The 11,901-nt window shown below is 46.7% G+C and overlaps 1 pseudogene; it reads left to right on the plus strand.

Annotated features, from left to right (window-relative positions):
* Positions 1–4,760: 4,760 nt before the first annotated feature.
* On the plus strand, positions 4,761–10,681 carry LOC133905755 (putative receptor protein kinase ZmPK1; annotated as a pseudogene).
* Positions 10,682–11,901: the final 1,220 nt, after the last annotated feature.

Consider the following 11,901-nt stretch of genomic DNA (forward strand, 5'->3'; position numbering starts at 1 on the left):
GCAGCGTAAATGACCGATGATTGCGATATTCCTCTGATCTAGGCCTTGGTTTGGGAAAACCTCCAGAAGTAATCACGGAGGGTCTCACCTAGCTGTTGCCTAACGGTGAACATGCTCCCGAAGGTCATTGGTTCGACAAATGTGCCCTCAAAATTGTTGCAAAAGGCATCTCGAAGCTGGACCTAGGCGTAAATGGTATCCGGATCCAGTGCCTAGAACCATCAGAGGGCTACTCCCTCCAGGGCGAGAGGGAAGCATTTGGTCATGGTGGCATGCCTACCTCCGCTGGCCTCTATGGCGAGAGCGTGTGAGCAAACAAATTCCTTCGGATCTGAATCACCCTTAGACTTGGGTAGCTTGGGGGTTCGGAACCCCTCCAGGAAGGGTACAGCCTACAAGTCTGCTTTCATGGGAGAATCATAGTCTAGTAACGGAGCCTCGCACAGATTGGCTCGAGGCTCTGGATCCTACATACAAGCTACCGGTGGTGCTTGGTTGTAACGAGGGGCTAGGATGCTGAAGTTCCCACCGGCCCCTGGAGCCCCGGCCAGCATGACGCTAGCCGTTACAGGAGCAGTCATGGTCAAGCCTATGGGTTGCTGTGCAGCCCGTAGGGCTGCATGTAGCTCCTCCAGCTGAGCCTAAAGGGCCACAACGTGCGACTGATGGTCGGCCATGGTCGTTCGTGGTGATGGCTTCGATTGCGGCCCCTAGGGACGCAACAAGGGTCTCGCTACGTTGCTATCAAAGGACCATCGGGGTGGTTAGCCTCTTGCAACGATGATTTTAGTTGCAACCCCTAGGGACGTAGTGGGGGCCTCGTTGTGCTGCTGCTAAAGGGCCTCCTAGACGGCGGACCCCCTAGCATCAGGTACGACCAGGGTCGTGGTCGGGCCGGTGGTCCCAGGGCCTCATTCCCCCTAATTGGGGGGCTTTCATTGGCGTATCGCAAGCTCGGTTGCATTGGTCGTGTAGACCTTCACACAAGCGTGGTCGGAGTGTCAGCCGCCTGTGCTACGGCCCTGGTGGTCTTCTTTTTGGGTGGCATCCTACCTCTCTAGTACTTCTACGTTCCTTTCGCACGGATAACACACTGTTGGTGAAAGAAAATGTCTTCCACAAACACGTGCGACGAGAGCCTCTTCTAAAGAGGAGACTCAAGCTTGGAGAAGAAGTGGAGAGAAAGGAATACCAAATGTGTTGTTGATATTGTTAAGAAAGATATCTCCCTCTTGTCCTGATGGCCAAGGGTCTATACTTATAGTGCCATTAGGGTGCAAGTATACAAGTTTGCCCTTACAGAGATAGTGATACCTGTCATCGCTATACCACATGGATATAGGACCAGTTGAATCACACATCCTGGATCTAGGCAGAATACTTTACCCCCTACTTAGAAGTATTATCCATCATGGCAAATACAAAGGTGCAAGTGGTCATAAGGGCGATATACTGGGCCGACTGTCTATTTCAGCGCTGCACTGTCTAGGTTGTCAGGCCGGCCACCACTTGCGCTGGAATGTCAGGATGGCCTCCACTTGCATAGGTATTAAATGCCGATCATTTCCTTACAAGCAAGGACATTTTGTGGGCCCCCTCTGATTGATCTTTTGCTGATGCCTGATAGCTCACCCTTCGGGCTCCAAGGAGGCTTCCTTGGAGGACAGGGGCTCCAGAGAGCTAGGCCAGGCTTCAAAGGGCAGAGGCTTCAGAGAGCCCCGAAGCTTTGAGACCTAAAGGGCCTTTAGAGATCCGTGATCCACAAAAGTAGGCCAAGCACGTCCGTGTTCTCTTCACTGGCACTCCTCATCAAGAAGCGGCATGGCTCGTGGCATTTCTACGTTGATTACTGAGTGCTCAAGCACAAAAGCATCAAGGACAAGTTCCCAATCCTGGTGGCAGAGGAACCCTTCGATGAGATTCACGGTGTGAAATACTTCACCAAGCTGGACATGCGTTCTGGGTACCATCAGGTGCTCATGTGCCCGCTCGACATTGAGAAGACGGCCTTTTGAACATAGCAAGGCTTGTTTGAGTTTGTGGTCATGTTGTTTGGCTTGACCATCGCGTCAGCCACTTTTCAGGCGCTCATGAACAACATCCTGCTGCCCTTCCTCCGCCAGTTTGTCCTCGTATTCTTCGATGACATACTTATTTATAGCTCATCATGGTCGAAGTATCTCCGCCACGTTCACACAGTCTTTCGCATGCTGCAGGGCCATCAACTGTTCTTGAAGCACTCCAAGTGCGCTTTCGGCACATCGACCGTGGCTTACCTTGGCCATGTGATCTCGATAGACGAAGTCACCATGGACTAGCAAAAGGTCTAGGCTATGCTGGACTGGCCATGACCTTCCGAGGTTTTCTTGGCCTCGTGGGGTACTAACGCCGCTTCATCAAGAACTATGGCACCTTGGCAGCGCCCCTCACCAAGCTCTTGCACAAGGAAGGCTTCTCTTGGACTCAGGAGGCCACGAAGGCGTTCCACGCCCTCTAGCGCCTTGGTCATCACCCCGGTATTCCAGCTACCAAACTTCACCATCGATTTCATCGTCGAATGCGACGTGTTGGGAACTAGCTTCGGAGGCGTACTTCACCAAGGCAAAGGACCGATGGCATTCTTCAACAAGCTGATCGTGCCACGGCATGCAAAACTAGCCGCATATGAGCGGGAGCTAATCGAGCTGGTCCAAGCCATCTGACACTAGCATTCGTACCTTTGGAGGCGTCAGTTCATCGTTCGCACGGACCACTATAGCCTCAAGTTCCTCCTTGACCAGCGCTTGACGACCATGCCGCAACATTAGTGGGCTAGCAAACTCCTTAGCTTTGACTTCATGGTCAAATATAAGCTGGATGCTTCCAATGTTGTCACCGACACCCTATCCAAAAGGAACGAGGAGCGCGATGTGGCTGCAATGGCCATGTCTGTGCCATCCTTTGCCCTACTCGATGAACTACGTTGGGAGATTGCATCCGATGCTGCACTTAGAGAGCTGCATACCTCGATCATCAGTGGTGCACAACCGGTCCAGTGGGGAGTCATTGCTGACTGATAACATCCAATAGCTACATCTACGTATGAACATCCTTGCCAAGTTTGCAAACTCTCATAGCAGGGGCACATGACATGGGCCATGAAGGAGTGCAGAAAACTCTACACCGGCTGCGGGCGGACTTCCATGTTCCCAACGACTGAACAGTCATCCAAGAATTTGTCCGTGCCTGCGCCACTTGCCAACAGAACAAAAGCGAGCACTTGCAACCAGCAGGCCTCCTTCAGCCCCTGGAAGTGCCTTCAGCCATATGGGTAGACATTGCTATGGATTTCGTCGAGGCTCTTCCCTCTGTCAACGGCAAATTGGTGATTCTCATAGTCATTGACCGCTTCTCCAAATACATGCACTTCATCCCCCTGGCGCACCCATAAATGGCAAACTCACTGGCGCGTGTCTTCTTCGATACCATCGTCCATCTCCATGGCATTCCGAGCTCCATCATCAGCGACCGTGACCCGGTGTTCACAAGCAACTTCTGGACAGAGCTGTTCTGCCTAACAGGAGTAAAATTGCAGCTCACCTCAGCGTTCCATCCCCAGTCAAATGGACAAGCGGAAGCGACCAACAAGATCATCGCCATGTACCTTAACTGACTCACAGGGGATCATCCACGCCAATGGCTCAGCTGGCTACCCTGGGCGTAGTTTTGCTACAACTCCTACCAGGCTTCGTTGCATGCCTCTCATTCCGTGTCGTATACTGTTGTGATCCTCCATTGGTGCGCACCTACTAACCAGGTGCCGCGTGCTTGCCAGAAGTTGAGCAAGCCATGTAGGAGCACGATGAGTTCATCACGGAAGTTAGAGATCGTTTGGAGCAAGCTCAGCAAATTCATAAATTGCAGTACGATCATCGCCACCAGCTGGTCGAGTTCTCTCTAGGTCAGTGGGTCTGGCTCAGGCTCATGCATCGCCAAGCTACCTTGTTGGATGTCCGTGGCAGATCCAAGCTTGGTCCCAAGTATTTCGGACTATTCTAGGTGATTGAGCATAACGACGACATTGCATATCGCCTCAAGCTACTGCAGAATGCCCTCCTGCATGATGTTTTCCATGTCAGCTTGCTCAAGCCTTTCCACGACACGCCGCCTGACTCGACTCCTCCACTGTCCCCAGTTCGTCATGGCAAAGTTGCCATGAACCCAGCAGCTGTCCTCAAGTGCTGCTTGGCTCGTGGTCAACGTGAGCTGCTTGTCCACTGGCAAGGTCGTTCGGCAGCTGACGCCTCTTGGGTTCCACTGGATGAGTTCCGCAGCTACTATCCAGACTTCTAGCTCAAAGACGAGCTATTCATCGAGAGGGGCGGGGAGGGGGGAGAGATGTCATGTGGGGCATCCCCTACGTCCTGCGCATCAAGCCCACAGGGACGCAACGGGAGGCGTGAAGATCATCCAAAAGCTTGCCACATTAGTTAATTTGTTTCCAGATTTGTTAGCATCATTATCAGGTAGTGAGATTCAAGATTTTATTGTTAGTTTGTTAGCAGAAATTCACCCTTATATAAGGGGAACTATCGCCATTCAATAAAGGCAAGTAAGAGATTAGTCCAACTTGGTTTACCCTTCGTCTCCCCTACCTCGTGGGCGCAGTCACCGGTCATGGCGCCTTAGCCATGCCGTTAAGGTCCAGGCTCGAGACCTGTTACCTTCCACGATTACGCTCTTCGTCATCCACCTCCAGCCAACATCCCACATGCCCGTGACGCATCAATGGCTACAACTCCCCAAATTTTCCCGGTGATAACTATATAAAACTACCCAAGAAGATGGGCATATCAACATCCTTAGTCTCCAGAAAGTCTCGTCTCATATGCAACCCGGATATTCCTGAGATTGTTGAAAGATCTGCAAGTATGTATGGAATGAACAATGTCGATAAAAATTGGACTAATTGTTATGTGTTTGTAGCAATACTGGGAGCCCTAGAACTGCTCTTTACTGGTACAAGTTGGTGGTTTTTTTTCTATCAAGCAAAACATACCCAAGTCAATGGAGGCAGGCTACAAGATTATAACAAGCCAATTCAAGATGTTAACACACCGACAATTACGGGAAGCAACAGGAAAGTTAAGGAAGAGATTGGAAGAGGTGGCTCTGGAATTGTTTATAGAGGAGTACTTGAAGATAAGAGAGTAGTGGCAGTGAAGAAGCTAACAAACTTCTCACACAGCGAGGAGGAACTGTGGGCAGAAATGAGTATAATTGGAAGGATTAACCACATGAATTTAGTACGGACTCCGAGGGTCAACAAAAACTATTGGGTTAATTAGATTGGTGCCATTATAATTTTCATGGTTTAGAAATATGCCATCAAACTTCACTAAATCGGCCTGATGCCATTATTGTTTTGCATACGTCTGCATCTTGCCATTTTGTATGCCTCTGTGCTCCTTGGGCCCACCTGCAGGCGGACGTTCTTCGGTATGTCCCAAAATGCCCCTCCGCCGGTCTCTAACACGGCCGCCTGGTCCACTCGAGCTGCTCCCGCACCACTCCCTCACTCACTCATCATCACCAGTGACGACAGCGACCAACACGAGACGGCGACCAACCGTGAGTAACCCTAGACTTCCCAGACCCCCCTTGATTGGGACAGCCCCAAGCAAGGTTTGGAGTAGCCCGATGAAGGCGGCGTCAGGGTCAAGCACAACCGGCAGCGATGTGGAGGAGCTCCCCCTTGTTGATTGCCCAGATTTGTGGGAAACATGTGATTAAGCTATGAAGCAAGAAAGCGGCGACATATGACAGAGTTTTCTACAAGTGTGAGGAGAATGTGAAGGTGAGCTGGATCAAATCGATGTTAGGTTTTCGGTGTTCTTGGCCATGGCTTTGTTTGATTTTGTTGATTTCGTTGACATTGGTAGGATGATCCATTGACTTGTGGATTCTACAAATGGGAGAACGAGTACAGGTCGTGGCTGCAGCGTAAACGTTTGCTGGAAGATGTTGCTGTGCCCTGCTCTTCTGATGACAAGTTCCACAGTGGTCGCAATGGAGAAGTGAAGCAACAAATTTTGGAATTGAAGCATGAGATTGCCCATCTGACAAATGAAATCAGGGAGTTGAAACAGCAAATTGTGTCGTTGAGGACAATGTTGTGCATAGGGAAGAAAGGAGTTGTAGTTGATAGTGTGTGTGTTGCTTTAGTTGGTTGTTTGCTAGGTATTATGGTTGCAGTTCTGTGCAAGTATTTAGAAGCTTGAATGTGTGCAAGTAGTGAAGGACTGTGTAATTACTTTGTTAAGTGAATGAAATGTTGTTTGCTAGGCATTATGATTGCTCCAAGTACAATATTGCTATATTGGGTTAAGTATAATCTAACACATCATTCTGTATGAAATGGGAGAGAACAGAACAAGCTTAACACATCATGTCCAGAACACTAAATTGCTAGTCACAGCAGCACAATATCAGGTCCATAACAAGCTTAACATAAGCATCAGGTCCAGAACGTGCTGAACACAAGCATGTCATGTCCAGAACTAGCATAACAACAACTACATATTACATGCATCATGTCCAGAACTAGCTTAACACATCATGTCCAGAACTAACTTAACACCTCATGTCCAAAACTAGCAACTACATATTACATGTCCAGAACTACATGCATCAGGTCTTCAACCACTCCGAGAGCTTTTTGACAACACTGGCAGTTGGTGCACTTGGTTTAGCCTTCTTCTTTTTTGGTGTTTTCCTCTTCTTGGGTGTCCTCTTCTTCTTGGGTGTCCTCTTCTGCTTCTTGGGCATCTGGTTCTCACCCTCCCTAGTGGAAGCCTTTTTTTTCCTGCTTACAGAATCACATTGTCAGGCATACTTCACAAATATGAAATAAAAAATAAAAATAGTACAATTTGGGGTTACCTCTTCCTTGGTGTTGATTGACTTGGGCCTACATGCTCCTCATTGCTCTCCACACCAGATGCCTCAGTTAGCTTTCATGTCTTCTCAAAGTGTCCAAAGTCTCCACATCTCCTACACTTAACAGTTCTTCTTCCTGGTTCAAGAACACCTCTTATTCTCTGAACTCTAGGCCTCCCTGCACCTCTTCTGCTTTGGTGGAAACACTTTGTAACCAAGGTCCACAATAGGCCATTGGGACCTATCTGTCATTGGGGGTATCATGGCAGCATATGTTGCCTTGAACCTTTGCACAGAGTAGTAATCATGGACATAATCTTCTATTTTACCTCTATTGGCACAGATCCAAGCCAAGGCATGGTTGCAAGGTTTGCCTGTGATTTGCCACTGCCTGCATGAGCATCTGTGGTTTTGCAGGTCCACTGTATGCCTCCTGGTGATATTGTCAGCATGAACAAGTGTGACTTCTGCAAAGTCATCATCACCTCTAGCAATCTTGACAACTCTTAGGCTATTGCTTGCTTTATTCAAATCCTTGATAACATTTGGCAAGATCCCATCCTCCATCAGTCTTCCTATATTCCTCCTGAGGGCCATCTTCTCCATTATCAACTCCCTCAGTCCATCTACTAGCTCATGAAGAAGCAGAGCCTTCATTGGCTTGATCTGCTTATTGAAACTCTCAGAAACATTGTTTGTCAGGTAGTCACATTTGCTTTCTTCTGAGAACCCACATCCGTACCATATTCTTCCATGATGTTTCTCAAGCTAGCCTATAGCATCTGGGCTTGTCTCAGCTATTTGCTGCATGTGCCACCTGAATCCATCTTCAGTGTAAGACCTTGCAGCTGGATATAAGTGTTGAGTAAAAATAGGTCCTCGATATTTCTTCATGAAATTGCCATAGAGGTGCCTCATGCACTCTCTATGCTCAGCTTCAGGGAAGGCAGCATCAACAACACTTTCCAATCCTTTGCAAGCATCAGTTGAAATGACTAAACCTAGACGATTGCCTATAGCTCTATGCAATAGTTGCATGAACCAAGTCCAGTTGTCTTCTATTTCAGAATCAAATATAGCAAAAGCTACATAGAATAACTAGTTGTGACCATCTACAGAGGTGGCAGAGGCCAATTGTCCAGTGTATTTACCAGTGAGCATAGTTGAATCTACTCCTATGTAAGGTCTACACCCTTCTAAAAATCCATGAACACAGGGTTGCAAAGCAACAAAAATTCTCTTGAAGCACATTTTTTTACTTACTTTCTGCACTTCAATTTCAATAAGAGAACCTGGGGAAACCCTCTCCATCTCTGCTGCCCAGTTAAATAATAATTGGAAGCTCTCCTAATAAGTACCATGAATCTTTTCAAGTGCCAGCTTCATTCCAGCCCAAACTTTTGAATACTTCAACTTGATCTCATACTGTTCTTCAAGCTTCTCTTTTGCATCCTTTGCACCCTTCTGTGGGTTCTTCTTTAACCAGTCCCCCAGCCTATCTGCAACCCACCCTTGAGTAGCCACCCCCCTTCCTTCAGCTTAGTTGTGGGACAATTGTGCTCAAATGGAAGAACCTTTATCTGCCATTGGAAACAATAGATGTGACAAACACATTTATAGATGAACATTGATATGAAAATGAACACTAACATGTAAATGAACATTGACTCACCTGTATTGTTGTGTTATCTTGCAGCCTTGAAGCATGTATACGCCAAGGGCAGCCCTTATGTGAACAACTGGCAATAAACCTAGTTTTATCTATCTTCAAACCACTAAACTCAAAACATCTCTTAATAGCATAATGCCTAATTGCTTTTCTGAAGGTAATGATGTCAGAAAAAAATGCATGCAATCTAATAATTGGGTTGTCAAGATCATGCAGCACATGGAGTTCCTGAGGGTCAGCATCATTTATTTCTACCTCAGGAGGCTCTTGTTGTGCAGTGTCAGCACCAGCAGCAGGTAGATCAGGCTGCCCTGGTTGTGCAGTGTCAGCACCAGCAGCAGGTGCTGATGGATGACCATACATACCTTCATCATCTACACCAACATACTCCTCACCACTGTCAAAGACATCAGGCTCAGCTTCATCTGCTTCTTCACCATCAGGTTCTTCACAACCTGCTACTTTAGATTCAAATGTTGTTTGGCCTTCTTGAGCAGGAGGTGGGAAACATTCACCGGGAATGGTACTTGGTTCTGGTGGCACAACATACAAAGGTTCTAGGACTAAAGCATCGTACTGATCACATGTGTCTTTGTCAAACACTACTACCAGGAGCTTTAAGTGTTTCTCTAGTTTGTACATGTCAAGCACGTCTAATATTTGACTCTCATCAACTAATTGAATATCCTCACCCATCCTCTTGTCAAAGACCCACACCACTGGCTTTTGGTTCGTGCCCCATTTGATCTCGACACTTAAGCTTCTCATAAGAAAATCCAATGAAAAGCTGTCTGAATCCACTACCCAATCCCGAGTTAAACCTTTTGTATACGATTTCCTACCATTTGAGTCAACCGTGACAAAACCTTCAATCTTAACCTCTACTGTGTACCAAATCCTAGCGAGAAAAGAGAGGAAACCTAATCAAATCGTGAGCTATTTCCTCCCGAGAACTGAATTAAACCACGAATCCGAGCTATTTCGTATCGAGAACCGATGCATTGTGCAGGAATTAGGGGGATCTGGGAAGTCTAGGGTTACTCACGGTTTCTGCGATCCGGGCGCAGTGGGAAGTACGTCGTCCATCCTAGGTGTGGGCGCAGTTGTCCTCAGCCGAGCTCCGCCCCCTCGCTGGTGACAATGTTGCCTTTCCCAGTCGCCTCCGCCGTCGCCGTGTTGGTCGCCGTCGTCGCTGGTGACGATGAGTGAGGGAGTGGTGCGGGAGCAGCTCGAGTGGACCAGGCTTGGCGGAAGGGCATTTTGGGACATACCGAAGTACGCCCACCTGCAGGTGGGTCCAAGGAGCCCGGAGGCGTACAAAATGGTAAGATGCGGACGTATGCAAAACAATAATGGCATCAGGTTGATTTAGTGAAGTTTGATGGCATATTTCTAAACCATGAAAATTATAATGGCACCAATCTAATTAACCAAAACTATTGGTTTACGAGTATGTGGAGAATGAATCACTGGACAGGTATCTATTTGGCAACGTAAGTAGTGAGAGATTAATTGCATGGAGTCAGCGATTCAAAATAGCATTGGGAACAGCAAGAGGCTTGGCATACCTCCATCATGAGTGTCTTGAGTGGGTGATCCATTGTGATGTAAAGCCAGAGAACATACTCCTGACCCAAGATTTTGAAGCTAAGATACCAGACTTTGGGCTAGCCAAACTCTCAAAGGGAGACAGTTCCAGTTTCAATCTCACCCACATGAGAGGAACAGTGGGCTACATGACACCAGAGTGGGCATTAAACTGGCCAATCAATGCAAAAGTTGATGTCTACAGTTGTGGTGTTGTCCTCGAGATTGTGACAGGAAGTAGGATCTCAAGTGGGATAATGGTAAATGGGAGGGAGATCGAGCTTACAGTTTGTGCAGGTCTTGAAACAATTTCTGGAGAGCGGAGACGTGAAGGATATAGTCGATCATAGACTGCATGGTCATTTCAATCCTGAGCAAGCGACGGTAATGTTGAAAGTTGCTTTAGATTGTCTTTAAGAAAGAAACATCAAGCCTACAATGAACGAAATTGTAAAAGCTCTCTTGGCATGTGATGACCAAGATGGTCACTCCGCCTACTCATGGTGAGCTGCAATAAGCAATAATGTTTCAGCTTGCAAAGTGAAGAATTAGTTTAAAATCTCGAGAGATATTTGTAAGTAGAAAAGGAGTGTTGCTAGATAAAATAAATCACTTCCTTTGTTGTATGGTCTTTCTGAGGGCAAAAGTAGATAAACTGTTTTCTTCAAATGTAATGGGTCGGTGAACGCTAAATCAGTACTTTTCACTCCGCGCTTCACAGTAATATGCCTTCTTGCATATGTAATCCGGATTTGGTGAGCGTCTAGCACGTCTCGCGTTGTTCTGGCCTTTGAACAAAACTTTTCTTTTTAAAATAAAGATATGCAAATCTCCTACGTATTTTAGAAAGAAAGAAAACTTCTTGAATGAAACTGTAAAAATTGTTGGTTTGTTTACATGCCTCCTAGGTCACCTAATTTTCAGTGTATATAGATTCCAAGTAAATAAGAAGGTTTTATTTTGAATTCCTCTTAGATCTTTCGAGGCATAATATAAGCTCTAATATGCCCACTGCTTGTTCAATGTTTTATCCTCCTTTAGATACCCCCTTTGGTTCATCCATTAAAGGCCACTAATCATGCCTTGACGAGCGAGAAGCAACTCACAAGTCAGAAAATTACATCTGCAAAATTTTCACGAATTTAAGAGCATCTTCAACCGAGGCCTCTTCTCACCCCTATCTTATATTTGAGGAAAAAACGATGAAAATCGGTCTCTAACCGACCCCTTTATTTGAGAAGCCCTCAAATCTCCTCCCTCACCCCCTACATCTAAGGGTTCCTCATCCAACCCCTCATTTGAGAGAGAGGGGAGAGAGAGAGGGAGAGAGGGGAGAGAGAGGAGAGAGAGTTACCAGATATTAATAAAATAGAGGTGATTCGAATATAGGGGGTCAAATATGAGGGGTTGGTTGGAACGTGTTGACAAATAGAGGATAAAATCTGGATGAGAAACCCCTAAATAAAAGGAATAGGAGGTCAAATATGAGTAGTCGGTTGAAGATGCTCTAAGTACCCAAAAATTGTGTCCTCGAATTCAAAGGCGATTAGCCAAGCCGAAGAACCCATCGTGTTGTCTAAGTTTTTCTGTTCAGAATTATATGTTGCAGCATAATGCCCCCTCTAGCTAGTGTTGTGAATCTGTGACATACTGACGAGTTACAACACTACACTTCCGTCGACATTGATTAGTGACAAACTTTTCAGCTGTTAACAAATATCATCCAT

Source organism: Phragmites australis, chromosome 2 (assembly GCF_958298935.1).
Source record: "Phragmites australis chromosome 2, lpPhrAust1.1, whole genome shotgun sequence".
NCBI lineage: Eukaryota > Viridiplantae > Streptophyta > Magnoliopsida > Poales > Poaceae > Phragmites > Phragmites australis.